Raw genomic sequence first — 15900 nt, 5'->3', positions numbered from 1 at the left:
GGAAATGGTAATATACAGAATCAGTTTCACTAATAGTGAAGCTCAAATAGGTTTAATGCCTTGTATTGGCCAAAAAGAAAAACAAAACAAAACAAAACAAAACACCACCACCAACAAGAAAAACACATAATAATAATCACTGTGAAGACAAAGACCTCATTAGTTGGAGAAGTCTGCAGACTGTAATGACATCCAGGACACCTGTCAATGCAGGGACAGAGGAGGCTGTTTGATCCTAATCTATTTCTTGCCAGTGTGGCTCAGTTCTGTCTCTGTTTGATCTAGCAGAGGTTTAGATGGCCGGCGCTGTGGCCCGCTCTGCAGCCTGCAAGGCTGGAGTTAAGTCTTCAGAAATACCCAGCTGACCTTGGAATGAGCTTTGCTTGGATTTGCTTACAGGTGGCGATCAAAAATACCATGTGACGGCTGCTTAGTGTGAAATAGATCCCTTCCACACAAAAGCACATCAGTGTGTGTTGCAAAACACAACTTGCCCAGCCTGGGATGCCAGAGATGCCGTATCCCATTCTTGACACCGCCAGTGTGATGGGCTCCTTAGCCCAGGCTGCTGAGAAATGGTTGAGAAGAGGTCTAGCGTTACAGGAGCACGGGGAGCCGCTGAGGAGCCAGCATGCCAGCCCTGCTATGTGTCTGCCCCGCAGCAAGCCCCACGCCTGCTGCAGCCTGCAGCCAGCCAAGCCCAGGCTGCCCCAGCAGCCAGAGCTACAGCAGCTGAACAAGGAGGAGAAAGGAGAAATGATGCTCTCATGGTGGCTGTCCCAGGCTGGAACCTGGTTTCTCCTTAACAAGTTCCTTTGGCAATGGGGACAAACTCCCAGACAAAGCCATAGCCTATTCACGTATGTTCAGCGTTAACTCTTCAGAGGAAGGGCAGAGGCAATGTTGTGGCATTATGCTGAGTTGCTGCATGCAAGCACAGCCCTCAGTGAATGCCCAAGTCCCCACTGTCCCTCCTGTCATTAGGATTTGTCACAAAGCATCTTTAATTTTCTAGGATCCACGTGACATTCATTTACATTGCATGGTGAAGCAGCTTTCTTTTCCTCTCCTGATAACCGAAGTTATTTTAACCCACTGTCACAAGAGATCTGCACGTGATGACAGGCCAACTGTTCGTGCTGCTGAACAGAGTGATGTTCCATGGCCTTTTGTACTTCCCTGTGATTTGGAAGCGTGTTAAGCTGAGGAAAAGACGGTGGATTTTTGCTGACCCCTGTGCACATCAGCATTTCTGGTACAGAAGTGCTGGGACCATCTGGCGGGTGTATGTCATCTTGCAGAGCTGGGCTGACTGGCGACGGGTGCAGAGCTTGTGTGCGAGAAAATGGGGCTTGGCGACGCGGGGAGAGGAACTTGCTGGCTTTCTAGCACTGGAAATCGCAGTAAAGGGAGTCTACTTTGTTCTCGATGTACGAAGCCAACTACCACAAACTGCTACAGGTACGTGTTGTAACACACTGGTGTTGGCAAAACAGCTGGTGGGTGGCTGGTGATGGAGATTCACCGAGCAGTTTTTTAAGCAGCTCATGTTCAGCCCGTGGGTTTTGTGAATGTGCCTGAAGTCATCGATCAGAGCCGTGGGTTCCCTGGCTGCGTCTGAGTCTCTGATGAAACACATGCTCCCTGTTTGCCTTCTCTTTTGGTGCTTCTTTTTCATTATGCAGTGGCAAGTTCATGAATATCAACAGGAAAAGTTTGGGAAAGAGCTTAATGCAAGGATAGGAAGGGGAGATGGTGTTAACACGTTTGGATAAGCTGGAAATTTTTGCTACCACCAATGGGGTATTGGTTCCCAATGCCTGAAGGACTCTCCTCTCACTCCAACTGTGACTTGGGAAGTCTTACCTAGTCCACATAGATCCAGAAAGAAAACCTGGGCACTGTGACTCAGAGATGGAGCACTCATGTCCTAGACAGAGAAAAATATGCCATTGCATACCATGTTATAGATATAATTTTGGCCTGCTGCACCCTTCATAATAATTGCAAGGTTCAAGCAAATATCTCCAAATGCCCTAGCCATTGATGGTTTCTCTTAGTGGCCCCCACAAAAAACAAATAGACCCATCAGCTTTGGCATCGGTTCAAGAAAAGCCAGGGATGCCATATGCGTTCACATCCTGGCCACACGTGGTGATGGTAATAAATAATTGGTTGCAAATGTATGTGTTGCTTTCTTGATTAGTTGCTTTACTGTGGGATCTGCTGTATTGATTAACTTTAATCTACTTTGTATGTTATTCAGATCTGAAATTGAGTAGAGTGCAGGGGATGAGGAAACTGCTCTAATTTTTAGGGAGTATACTGCATTTGATTAATTTTATAGCCTGCATTGACTAAAAGCTTTTATGCTGGTCTGCTATCAATTTAACTCTCTGTGTTTGTCATTTTTTACTCCTGGGGTCCCACATAATTCAGTTTTGTAAATTGATTTGATTGATGGTTTCTGATACTTCAATAAAGCCTTTTGGCATAGACTTGTCTATCCCTTGCCTTGCACGTAACTGGACAACAACCACTGCTAAAGACAGAAATAGAATAGTATTAAATTAAAATGTATACTGAAAAGAACAAGATGGCCAGGGCAGATGCCTGTTAACGGTGTCCTTTGAAAAAGCACGAAGCGTAAAGCTGAAGTGCAAAAGAGCCTGTGTGTGGAGAGAAGAAAAAATCCCCTGGGAGACAGAGGTAACAGTTTGCAGCCTGCAGGTCTCCTTTCCTCCCTCCTTTTCTGCTCCATCTCACACCTATCCCACCGGGCTGCATGGAGGGCGAGCCTCAGGCATGGCTCGAGCCTCTGCTGGGACATGCAAACTCTCTCAGATCTCCAAAGATCTGGCAGTAAGGCAGTAAGAGGCTGTACAAGCTATTGTTGGTACAGTTGCTGTTATTTCTGAGCACAGAGAGGAGGAGGGCAAAGGGGAGGAATTGTCACCTCTCTGCAACACTTTGCACTCTCTGCGACACACCTTGTCCCTGCATGATGGCAAAGCAGATTGTGAAGCTCTTCTTGCCCAGCAGTTGCTTTTATTTCTCATTTTTGTGTTAACAGGTTGGGACTTGCATGTACAGACCAAGCAAGGCAGCATGTAGAGGTATAACACAGAGCTCACGAGATGATTTCTTTGGTCTTGAGAACAGTTAAAACAAATACAATGTAAAATAAAATTATCTGTTCCAGCCACAGATGCATGTGGGTGTACTTTTTTGGCCAGAAGAGAAAGGTAATGCTTATATCAGGGCTTCCAATAATACACCTAAGGGGGAGTTTTAAGGGTTTGGTGTTAGCACAGCTTATCAGCACACAGAGGGGCCCCGTGAGCTGTGGACGTGGGCCTGCTAGGGGTGCCCCCCAAGTGAGCCACTAACGAAAAGGACATCTGCATGACCGGCTGATAAGCACTGCCTCCCAGCACTGAGAAATAGTCAGAGAGGACAGTGACGAGCAGCTGAAGACCGCAGCGGGTGACAGCGAGGTGCAGACCGCCACCTTCTCCTCCCACAAAGCCCCCCAGCCTTCCCACAGAGGGGCAGAAGAACCACGGGGAACTTCCTCTGATTTCATGAATTAAGCGTGGTGGGTCAAGAGTGCTTGCATTATGGTTTGGGTGTTTTTAATCACTGTCACCCATTCCAGGCTATCTCCTGTCCTAAGGGCGAACTCCAATGTCTGACGACTGTGACTTACTGAGGACTTTTGCATGTTGACTGCGATACATCCTTCCCAAGAAAGGGGAAGCTTCAGCTGAAGGCTGCTCTCAATCACAGGCAAAAATTTTGCAGAAAAGATTACTCAGCTCACAGGACTTTACAGATGATATTGGTAGAGAGTGAAGAAGTAAAATGATATTCAAATCTCTTCAGGTGTGGCTGCTGTTATCTCAACTACCACTGCCTCATTTTACAGGCACCGGCTTCAAAGAGAAACACAAAGAAAGCCCGGCACACGATTGTCAGCCACATTCATGTTCTGTGTCTCAGTTTTGTAGCTGCTTAAACATGATGAAAACAAATCTTTAATAGTTGCTGCTTCCATCATTACATTGAACTCTGTTTTCTATTCAGTTGCAAGGACAGCTAATTTCCAGCAAATGGGAACAATGCGCTCATATTGCTAATTCATGCCACTACACACAAATGTTCAGATTATGTTGTGCAGATCCAAATTCCATTCTCATTCGCGAGTGCAACTAGTACTTAAATCTAGTTCCCGAGCAAGAATTAAGGAGCCCTGAAACAACGTTTGTGACAAATTAAACCCTGAAAGAAGCAATGAAAGAACATCTGATTATTTTTTTACATATATATTTTATTTTTGATTTTTATTTACTGGACTTACGGCATGGGGGAACCAGTGTCAAAGACAATTTGAAGGCAAATGATTTGTCAGAAGGCTAGCATCCGCGAAGCTGCCACACAAATTTCCCCTCATCTACTGTCTCTCTTTTTTTTGGTTTGTGGTTATACGTGGGTGCAGGCAGGATATTTTGAGATAAAGGATTTGGGGGTGGAAACAATTGAAAGGCATAAGTAGAGCACAGACTACATCCTGGTGAAGGCAGAAGCACAGAGATGTGCTGATGAGAACATGGCCAGGCACCTGAAGTGGCTGGCAGTGGAGATTTTCCTTGCTCTGGTCCTGGGCAGAGGCCTTATGAACCCTTCTGTAGGGTAGGGGAGCCTGGGCTGTGACCGGGCCTGAGCCTCTGCCTGGCACCTCAGGGAGCTCTGTACTCAACCCATGTCCCTTCCCGCCTTTGTAATTCCCCGCATAAGTCATGGCCGACGCCTGGCGCCCTGGAGAAGCTCAGTCTCACAGAAATATTTGTAATTACACCCTCTCCACCCCCTTTTTGACTCCTGGAGCGAAAGGGTCAGAACTCCTGTGAAGGACGGGGCCCATCGGTCGGTCCCGCCGCCTTGCTGCTGCGCGGTCTGAGCTCTGGTGGCCTCCCCCTAGGCATCAGTGCTGGAGCTGTGCTACCCCACCTCGCTGAGCAGAGGGCAAGGAGAACTGTGCTTGGAAGCACGCTGACTCGGCAATCTGCCCGCAACTTCAGCCACCACATAAAATCCCCCCAAATTCCCCCATTTACCAGCGGGGAGTCATCGCCCTGAAACTCCTGCCTGTCAGAAGTAAATTTAAAACTATTTCCTTTCACAGATTCCTTGATATTTCTGTTTTCTAAGCCCATTTCCTTGCCTCCTGGAATATTACGACTGTGGTAAACACTCCTGGACAGCCTCGCTTGCAGATTACCATTGTATCCTCATGTGCAAAGCCTTTCTGAACTATTTGAGGCCCTTTGCTTGTCTTCTGATCCCCACGACATGGCTAGGGCCTTCGGCAGGACTGGGGCCATGCCAGCCCCAGGGAGGCAGCCACAGACAGAGGTTGGCTTGCCAGGCTGGGGCCGCCAAGCAGAGAAGAAACATTCCCTTGATGGACGGCCGGGAGGGTAAAGCTCCAGATCGCATAGCGTGTGTTATGGAAAATTTTAGGCACCTGTTATCTGTCACCATGCTACCTCCTCCTGATTGCCTCATGTTATGAGGTAGGTTGGGCTGGGCTGGGCTGGGTTAGTCATTGTTTGGTTGGAGACTCGCAGGGGACAGAGTTTCTGCAGGAAGTGGCTTTTCACTAGATGGTGCTCTTTCCTGAGCCATCCTGTGCCGTCCCCTCTTCTTTAGTCTGGGAACTTCCGAGTGTTCCTCTCATACGCCCTTCTTACAGGGATGGGAGGAAGGCAAATGAAACGGTATTTCCAGTATCCCTGCTCTCAGGTGCCTCACCCTGCTGGAGCCATGTATGAAAAATTATTGCTTTACATCCTGGTTTAAAAGGGCGTATGGTATGTTCCAGCCTCCAAATGATCAAGTTGCACAAGGGTTGAAAACATTTTTATTATTTCAGTTGATTTAAACAGGATCAGCACTGCATAGCTTGGAAGACGATGCCACGCTCATGCAGAACATTTTCAGCAGGAAATCTCCACTGTACACAGGTCAGTGTTATTATTTTCATTCTACAGAGAGAGCACACTAGGTACAGAAATTACCCACATCCTTTGTGCAGCGCTCTGGCCAGCAGCAAAGTCTCTTTGGGAAGTATACCAGGTGTTTTTGGGGTCGGTTGCAGTGAGGTGAGGCTGCCCAGCTTTAGTGCAACAGGAGTCACATGAGTAACAGCGTGGCTGCAGTCTTTGTGGCTGTGATCACCTGGCCACCACCAGGGCTAGCGGGATGCATCCGTGTGCAGCAGGTTAAGCTGAGGGGAAACGTTGGGCCGCCACATGAACGCATTTCCAAAGAGCTTCCATCATAAACGCTAACTGAAGGCAGGTCACCGCCACAACAGATCGTGCATCTTCTCTCCAGAGGCCTCCTCAAACCTAGCCACACGCGGACCACAGGCCACATGAATACGTCTGCTAACGGTGGGTTGCCATTTCCACCATCTTCCGGGGCAAGGCATGGGAACAGCGAGGGAGATCTTCCTTGATCAAACTCCACACCTCATGCAACAGAGCAGCGGGCCCTGTGGAAAGGTGCTCTGGAGGAGGATGGGGCTGCGGGCTGTCCGTGTGGGGCACGAGTGGAGCTGCTCGATTTTGTGCTAGGAACTGATGTGTGGTGTTTGCGTACAGCAGATCGCATTCACGGCTGGACAGCATGTGCTGGAAGAGGCCTTTCCATTGCAGGAGGTGGGCACGCCAGCAACGTACCACCACGCAAAACAAGCCATTAAAGCTCACGTCCAGCGCGTGGGAAGGAAGTATCCCCTTTAAATAAAAACGAACCCACAGCACATTAAAAAAAAATATTAAAAAAAAATAACAAAAAAGTTCCCTGCGTCCTTTCGCACCAGAAACACGCTCAGAAACACCCAAACCGCAGCAAGGCAAACGAGCGGGGCCAGCCAGCCAGCCAGCCAGCCAGGTGGCCCGGGGGGGTGACACTCCCCGACAGACCCACTTTATCCCGGGGCCGGTGGCTGAAACTCAACCGAGACCAAGCCCCCGGCTGGGCATGGCTGCACCCCCCCGCTCGGTGCCCCCTGCCCGGGGGCGGCCCGGCTCGGCCCGGCTCGGCTCGGCCCGGCGGGGCGGCGCATGCGGGCTGGCGGCTCGGGGGCGGGCACGGCGGCGGCTCTCGGCTCGCAGCCCGCAGCCCCCGGCCCTCCTTCCTGCCCGCCTCCCCGGGCGGAGAGCACCCGGCCCGGCCGCTTTCCTACCCCCCCTTTCCCATCTCCTTTCCCCCCCCTCCCTTTCCCTTCTCCCCGTCCCCTTCCCTCTCCCTTCCCTCCCGGCCCCGCTGCTGCCAGGGGCGAAGCCGCCCGCCGCGGTGAGTGTTTGTGCCCCGGAGGAGTTTGGCGGAGGATGGGGAGGGGGGGTTAGGGGGAAAGGGGGGGTCTTTCGGGGGGGGGGGGGTGGAGGAGTGGGGGCGCTGCGGGACCCCCCCTGCCCCTCCCCGGTCCCTCGGCCACTTCCCCGCCCTTCCTCCTCCTCCTCTTCCTCGGGGCTTTTCTCCGCGCAACTTCGTGCGGAGCCGCTCAGCCTCTCCCTCGCGTGTCTTTTTCTCGTGTTTTTTTTTTTTTTCTTCCTAATTTTCACTTTTTTTCCTTTACTTTTCGCTTCTTTCCTGGCGCGGCGCGCCTCGCCTGCTCCCGCCCCTATTGTCTGCGGGCTGCCCGGGGGGGGGGCGACCCCCGGCAGTGTGCCCGGGCTGCTGCGGGGGGTGAGCACACGAACACACACATACACACACATACACACACACAGGCACGTAAATGCACACGTATGTACGCAAACACACGCATATATACGCGCAAACACCCTCCCCGGCTGGCCCCCAGCCTCCCTCCTCTTCCTCGCTACTCAAACCATTGATGTGCTGGTGGGGGGGGAGAGGAAAACAGAACCTCGAGCTTCGCCGATGCAACTTTGTGTCTTAGGTTGTTTGGTTTTTAGCTGAGAAAGTAATCCGGGCTTTCAATCGGTCTCCTCTGTTCTTTTTTCCCACCTTTGGGGCTCGGTGGGTTGTTGGAGTCGGGCAGGGGGTCGTGGCTGGGGGGCTGTTGTGTGGGGTCGCTCTGCTGCTGGAAAATGTGCTCGAGGGGAGCCACGCTTCTGCTAAAGCCAATGCGACGGTTCCTGGGCGAGGATTGTGAAAACGTGCTCGTTTCTTAACCTGCAAATTGTCCGAGCCGGTTAATCCACCGGCCGTGGCTGCGTTATCCCCACGAGTCATGGAAAGGAGCTGGGATTAGTGGAGCCGAGTTTTGCTGACCTCTGTAATGGGTTCTGCCCTGTGTCCTTCGCAGGGCTGCACGTTAGCTGGAGCTCGGGAGCGAAAAAGTGCTTTTAAAAGTTTTTAAGGGTGTTCTGTGCTGATCGTGGACGACCAGACGGCGTCTTGATAAAGGGATTATGAATGCTGTGCTCGTGCAGGACAGTTGGTAGCTGTGGTGTTCCCTGCAATCCGTGTCAGCCATAAAACTTTAGGTGCTCATGGAGATATGCGGTGCAGTAGAAATATGTAAAGCATGTAGCTTCAGCGCTGAGTTTAGACAGTTGCTCTGAGATCTGTGAGTGCCTCGTGCGCTGGCAGTTTCAGCTCATGTAATCGCAGTGGTTTTTAAAGGCCAAACTACATTATTTCCCTCGGTGGTGACTCTCTTCAGCTGAAAATCCGTCCCTTGCCTGGTGTGCTTTTTGGTGCTTTACACACCCTTGCCGAGTTGTAGGGGAACTGCGGAGGTGAACCAAGTTCCGCACAGTCCCGTGAAGGTAAGGCACGAATGATTCAGTTAGCGCCGTGTTAGAGGAGGTGTATTTTATTCAGAGATATCCTAACAGTGGGTGTAGATTGACATTAATCTCACAACATCAGTGTCTGTGGGCAGAAGCTGTCTGTTGCAGAGGAGCACTCGTTCATGCAGAAGGCTCTTGCTATACCACTGTGGTTCCAGGCTGTCACCTTTCGTGGTGAGACATCTTGCTTGGACCCTTTTTTTTTCTTTATTTTTTTTTTGATTTCCAGGCCTCGCAGCAGGGTATGGGTGCGTTAAGCAAGGCGAGGATAACCCAGGCATGCGTTGTCCCTTGGCGTGAGTTCAAACATGTACCTATCTCCTGCGTTTATGGCGTGAGCCTAGCGCGTCTCCCGTCTGTCCTCTCGGCGCTGCCCGGCGCTGGGCAGACAGGCTGGCCTGGGGCTGTTGCTAGAAGGGCACGGATGTGGAGTTCGGCAAGGCAGACGGGTTCTGCAGGCAGCCTGAATTACAAGCCTCCCCGCAGGTAGCGCGGCATCGTGTCGGCCCCGTGCTCCAGCCCGTGTCTGGCAACCAGGTCCGGGGGGCCAAGGGATGGTCAGCACGGTCCAAAAGGTGAGGACATGGCGATGCGTGGAGGAATGGGGGATAGCCGTGGCCAGATAGCCAGGCAGGAGCGTGGTGTTCCTGATTTACAGCCCCACAGCAGCAGAGGAGGAAAAACGCAGTTGAAAAGTCTCAGCTTTTCATACAAATAGAGCCCTGCCAGGTAAATGGAGGGTTTTAAACATAGGCTGTGTGGGGAAGCTGTGAGACGCGGGCTCATGCAGAACTTGCTGCTAATCTCTCAGCAGGATATGCTCCTGACTAAGCCGTGTTCTGGTCCAGGGTACACTCCTGCACTGAGAGGGGGATTAAGTGCTGTTAAAGGAATCTGGTTATTCTATCCAAAGCATGAGGTAGGGCAGCGGTCTATAAATTATACCAGAGGAGAAAAACGCTGGTAGGCTTACTGGCCGTGTTACAAGGGCGGGGGGGCTTTCGTAGAGCCTTCTGCTGGCATAAGAAGTTATAACAGATAGCTGCTTAACACAGAAATGGTCAGTGGAAGTTGTTGTGCATGCTGTACCTAGTTCTTTTCCGCTCCGTATCCAGGACGCGAACAGATCAGTTTTCTCTGCCCGGTATTTGGTGATGTTCCACTTGCCTATAAAACAGTCCTTGAAGCAGCCTGGAAGCCTTCCTACTTAGTGCTCTAGCTCGTTATCTGCAATCTACGCGAGTGCTATTAAATATTATTTCTGTAGGGGTTCCCCACACAGGCAACAAGTAGCCTGCAGTAAATTGACCCACGTAGCTGATAAGTACGGAGAATCTTTGGTTTTGGTTTTGCTGGCGGTGGGAGGCAGCGTGCAGCAGTTAACGACTCGGGTGAAAGGCTGGGTAGTGCAGGAGGCTGTAAGGGTGCGATTTGCTCTCCCTGAGCGACCGTGGCCCCGTGTTTTACCAGGTTGATGGGTAGTGGTTTGGCAGCATTGACCTGCTTTCCAGGCAGAGGGGAAGGTCGGCAGCATCCTGTCTGCAGGCACACACAAGGCCGAATGGCCGCGCAGCTCAGGTGGGAAGCACCTCGCAGCCTGCAGCTTGGGATTGCCGGGTGCCAAGTGCTCATTTGTTGCTCGCTTGCAATGGTCACCCATGGGATAAAGGTAATAAGTGACTTTGTGGAGCAGCTGGTAGCTCTGGATGTAAATACAGTTTGGCTGTGGCTCACCACGGGGGATACAGCCTGCCTGGGAGCCTGGCATGCACCACCTGCACGGTCATTTCCAGAAGGCACCACGCTTCTCTAAACCAAAACTTTTTGTTAGGGTGTTAGACACCATCAGATTTTTACGAAAGAACTTAGTTGCCTTTCACCTTCTTTTTTTTTTTCCCCCTTGAAAACTGCTGACAACGATTAGATGTGGGGAGGGAATCAGCCACTCCTAGTACTTACCGAATACTCAAACACTTGAATCGTGGTGCCACAGCCTGGCATCGCAGTTCTTCGCTGCTTTTCAAAACAAAGCCACGGATGTGGCACACCGTCCTCTTGCCTTTTTATTTATTTAATTTTTTAAACCTGCCTTTCTCCCTTGCAAATGACTTTTATGTAGATCTGGCAGGTAAAGCACATCACTTGGAGTTAGCTGGTTAGTTACTTTGGTTAGCGATAAGAAAATATGATGGCAGCACTCCAGGGAAAGCAGCTAGGCTGGGAACTTGTTGCTGCGTTCAAGCTGTACGGATCTTTGTGAAAAACATCTATCTTTATTATATTTATGGCCCATTCCCTTTGCCACGCCAGCAGGGTGACTTCTCGGTTGCTGTCTACGTGACGAATACGCCGTGACGCCACGAAGCCGGTAAACAGCTTCATTCCTTTCCAGAGCTTGTGGTGAAGCAGGCAATAGGTAAAACTTTGTCAGGGTTACCCTAACCTCGGACTGCAATTTCGTGAGCTCTTTTGTGTGCCGTAGCTGTAAGCAGCCTGTTCCTGTTCCCCAGCCGGGCCACGCAGCTATTTGCGGGTCTATTAGACGAACCAGGCTGTGACACTGATTCCAGTCAAGAATAACTTGGTATTATTGTTATTTCTGTACAGTTCTTACCTCGGATCAGTTCCCTGGTGGAGAAAAGCTCAGCCAAATGGTTCCTTCTGCCTGCATCGCGTCACCCTGTGCCCGCCGGGGCAGCGGCAGGAGATGCGCCCTTGCTCCGGTGCTTCCTTCAGGGAAGTTCTCCTGGAGCTGCACCCTTGGAAGTGCTTTTCCGATTGCAAAGAAGGCATTTGACTGCGGTGCCCATCCCTGTTTTACAGCATGTGAAGATGACTAAGGAGATAGATGTTTCTGAGATAAGCCAGTGAGTTAGAAGTTAAATTGTTTCCTTTTAAAGTTCCCGAAGACTGCCATTACTTCTGGGCAGGCTGAGGAGAGATGTCCCCTGCAAAAGTGAACCCTGACATTTTTATCATCTTTTTTTCCTTTATAACCATTTTAGGTACACTTACAAGTTGCTGAGGAAGAGGGTGTAATCACAAATATTTTTAAGTAGTCAACGGTCTTTAAAAAGTTTGCAGTGTGATAACCTGCAGGAAATAAACCTTAATTCTGTTGTAGCTGTACTTGATCCCATGTTATGATGTGGTCATGCAGTCTAACAAGATTTTCATATCTATATATATATATGTAAAAAAAACCATGAAAATTGGATGCGGAAGAGTTTCTTGGGTGGTTTTCGCAACAGAAAAAACTAAAATCCTTGCTGCAGTAGCAATGGAGTTCTTGCAGTCCAAGCATGGAGCTGTTTGGGAGCCTCTCAAATATAGTGCATGGGCTTGGAGTAAGTCTAAGTAAAAAATACCCCTCAAACTGCTGTCGGCACCTCCTACAGATGTAGTGTTGAGGGCTTGAAACAAAATATATTCTGAGCATGTTGTATGAGGGTATAGTATGGCACCTCCTGCCTCTTCTGTCTTCATAAAGACACAGAATTCACCCTTTTTCCTGTGGTTCCATAACCTGCCCTGTTCATAACAAATTCTTTACCCATCTAGGCGCTCTTGTCTTTCAGAAGTGGTGTGTGTTTTTTTTTTAATCAGCAAATGCGACAAATAGACTGTCACGGTTTTCTTGCATGGTTAATCCTTGCATCGCTTTTCCAGTAGATTCCCTGGGACTGGTGGGATGGTGATGGCTTGCTCCTGTCCGTGAGGTGGATCCTGTGTAGTTGCGCTTCTGAGATGCTGTTTAAAATGTATGAGCACGGGTACTTGCAACTGATCCCCTACATCTTAATTTCAAGCGGTTGTGAGACGTTCTTATAGTCTGTATGAAGTGTTAGCCTTTGCTAGAGCAGCTGCAAAAAAATCTATCTTTTTTAACTTCGTTCCGGTGTCTGCTCCACCTTTCACAAATGCTGCTAGCTTTTAGTCTTTTTGTTGAACTGCTTTTAACTTCCCATTTGCAAAAAAAGTGATGAGAGATTTCCCCAAATTGTTTAAAGTGAAAAGGGAAAGGGAAGGATTTAAGGATTTCCTTCTGTAGCAGTGACTTCAGGTGTGTTTCTTTCTCCTCTGAGTGGGAGGGAAAATAAAATAGGTGATGAATTACTTCATTTAAATAAAGATAATGAACGTTGGTGAGACTTATTCTTGTTGTGTGATTTACAGTGATCGTCTTGGAGCAGAGCAGAAGGGTATATGGCACTGGATGGCGATGTTCAGAACTTGGTGGTGAGAGACTACCTGACGTGTGGTGTTTCAGTCCCACATGTGGCTCCGTGCTTTTTATCACCCATGACTAATGCAGATTGGAGCAGTAAGTTATGTTAAAACCTGTGACGGGCCTTTGTAGCTTCATCTAAATTGTATCTGAGGTTTCTGGCAAAGTTACTTGGGAAAGTAAATCTCTTTCCCAACCTGTCTCTGCCCCCAGTGGTGTAACTGCTAGGTAAGCCCGGGCGCTACAGTTAATACAACCATTACAAACAAGTATTTTGGCACGGAACAGCTGTTTTAAACCCGGCTGCCTCCAGACTCGGACTACTGACTCACCCTTTCTTTCTTCCATGGGCGAAGGCGCCTGGCCTGCGTGACGCGAGGATGCTGCTTCCCGCAGGTATTCCGGCCGGCAGGCGGAGGGGCTGCGAGCATCCTGCAGGGCTGAGCTCCCTCCTCACATGCGAACGCAGCAGGGCTGGGTCCCAGGACGTGTGGCACGCTCGGCTTCCTGGCACGTGCGTCTCGGCGCCTGGACGAGCCTTGGAGGCAATAGTAAGGAAGGGGAAAAATAGGGAATGCCGAGGTCTGGGCTTACTGCAGTGAATGGGGAGGCCTTGTATGGAGACTGCGCGTTTTATAGACTGGTTTTCCTCCCGAGTTTCCTCTGGGATGCTGGAGCCTTCGGTCCCATAATAGCGTTTGGACAATGAATGCTTGGATGGAGGAAGCAGGTGTTAAAGAATGGGGGAAGTGACTTTTTTTGGGGGAGGGAAGGGGTGACGGGATATCAAGACGTGGTGGGTATACAAGGCAATTTCTCTTGATGCGTGAGTGCATACAGCGCTGAACCCACGGGTAAGATCACAGCAGAACCGGGGCTTGCCCCTTTCTCGGTTAGCATCACTCGGTGAGTCAGCTGAGGAGTGAGGCTTACGCCGCCGCGTACCTAAGGTCTTACGTGGTGAATTCTGTTGGGTTTGTTCCGTGCTCTCGTAAATCTTGCGGTGTGGCAACAAGGCTGCCTCGCTGATGGCACTGGACGTCTTAAACTCTGCACTTTGAGCTTGAGGAGTGCTGTTTTTTAAACAAACCGGGGATGAATGAGTTTGTGTGACCTAGATTAAAACAGTTCCTGCAGTCTGATCTGAAGCTCTTTAAGTCAGTACAGATATTGATCCTGGAGATGAAAGTAAAATATGCCGGTTCACATGCTACGTAGCAGATGTTTTTGCATCCGTAGCTGAAAGACTTCCCACACTGGGATTAACGACAGCGCTTTGCATGTCTCCGTGGGGTTTGCAGCCTGGGCAGGAGCTTCCCTTGACAAGGGAGTCAGATTTTCCATCGCTGAGTGGTTTGCGGCCGCTCCACCCATTTTATGATGAGTGATCACTGTCTGCGAGCGCGGCGTTACACGAGGTGGTGAGCAAACCTTTCGTTGCATTAAATGTAAATGTTTACACTTTCTCTTCTCCTAGCAGCTGCAGAGAGGGTAGCTTGTCTTAGCCGAGGGCTGGCTAGAGAAATGAAGACTTAAACCCCCTTTCCCTGTACTGCTGCAGAGGGAAGGCTTGTTTAACAAGCGTTCATTTCACAAGGTCCAGGTGACTCTTCGTGCTTTTGTGTGATGCAAGGCGAAATGTTGCTGCAAACGTTGGGTAGCTGCGGGTTTTCCTGTATTAAGCAGCGCAGTCACCACCAGGAACATAAATCATGCCTCGTCTGCAGGTCTGCTGGGGGTGTTCGCTGGGGGTTTCGGCGCAAGAACTGACCCGTGCCCAGCCACTTGTGCAACGTGGGTTGAGCTCAGAGCCGCTTCTCCGCACTGGCCACGGCCGCTAATGAATTTCTGGATGAGTCTTCTGGTTGTCGTCGCCTGAAGGAGGGTGCGTGCAGCACGGAGGGTGAGGGTTTGAGCGCTTTTAAGGAGGTTACCAGTGCTTGTTTGCGTCTCGAGTGGGCGTCTTGCTCGTCGCCTCCAGAAAATGCTGGGGGGAACGGGGTGATGGGAGCGTGTGGCTCGCAGTTAAGGCAGAGCCTCGGTCCCAATTGTACTGAGCCCTGTTTTAAGCTAGAAAAAGAACCAGCTCATTGCTTAAAGAGCTTGCAAGCTACGACTGTGGGTAATAAATATGTTTGCATGGACGTTAAGAGGATTAATTGTTTGCAGAGTGCATTGGATGTAGGAAAATCCAAGTAGTGCTGGGGAGGTAACAAGTTGCCTGTCACGTACATGTCGTTAATTTGTTTCTCCCTCCTCCATTCGGATTACAAGCGACGTCTGCCCATCTGTGAAATTCATGTGTCTGAGTCCCACATCTTCCTGGATTCTGGGTATTTTACTCTTTACTCTAATGGCTTCCTCACGGGCAGTAGCTTGAAGGTGGTAAATGGTCGTCTCTTCAGGTGCAGTATCTGCTGAAGAGGTGTGCCGCAAAACGCGGCGTGCTTCCTTCTGCAGCTGGAATTAGCTCGGTTTTAACTACGGGGGAAAAGAGTGCTTAAGACCTCCCTGGTTTTGGCTTTATCAGATTAACTAGGATTTTGGCAGGACTTTGTGCTGCTTTTTCTTAGCCAATCGACTTGCATGTGAGTGTTCAGTAACTTTCTTGCTTTATCATCTCAAAGTTCAGAAGTCATCGGGCTGCCTGAGAATAATCAGAGATCCTGTCCCAGCAGCAGCGAGCGTACAAAATGCTGATGCTTCAGAACACTGACGGCAAGCCCTGAAATGAAAACTCAGAGCTACCTGAGGAGCACGGAGGAGTTGTGGCAAAGAAAGTGCTTGAAAATGCGTATATCTCCCTGAAACTGCAAAACGTGTGCTTTCCCAGCCTTT

At 50.0% G+C, this 15900-nt stretch overlaps 1 protein-coding gene across 1 annotated transcript in view; it reads left to right on the top strand.

Moving 5' to 3' along the window:
* The first annotated feature begins 7171 nt into the window (after positions 1–7171).
* LOC121076098 (A-kinase anchor protein 13-like) overlaps positions 7172–15900 on the top strand; it is a 94716-nt gene continuing 85987 nt past the window's right edge. Inside the window, exon 1 of the mRNA XM_040570149.1 lies at positions 7172–7365. The gene's annotated coding sequence lies outside the window, so the exon portion shown is untranslated. The remainder of the gene's footprint in view (positions 7366–15900) is intronic.

The sequence above is a fragment of the Cygnus olor genome, chromosome 11 (assembly GCF_009769625.2).
Source record: "Cygnus olor isolate bCygOlo1 chromosome 11, bCygOlo1.pri.v2, whole genome shotgun sequence".
Classification (NCBI taxonomy): domain Eukaryota; kingdom Metazoa; phylum Chordata; class Aves; order Anseriformes; family Anatidae; genus Cygnus; species Cygnus olor.
This window is presented reverse-complemented; position numbering and strand designations above follow the sequence as displayed.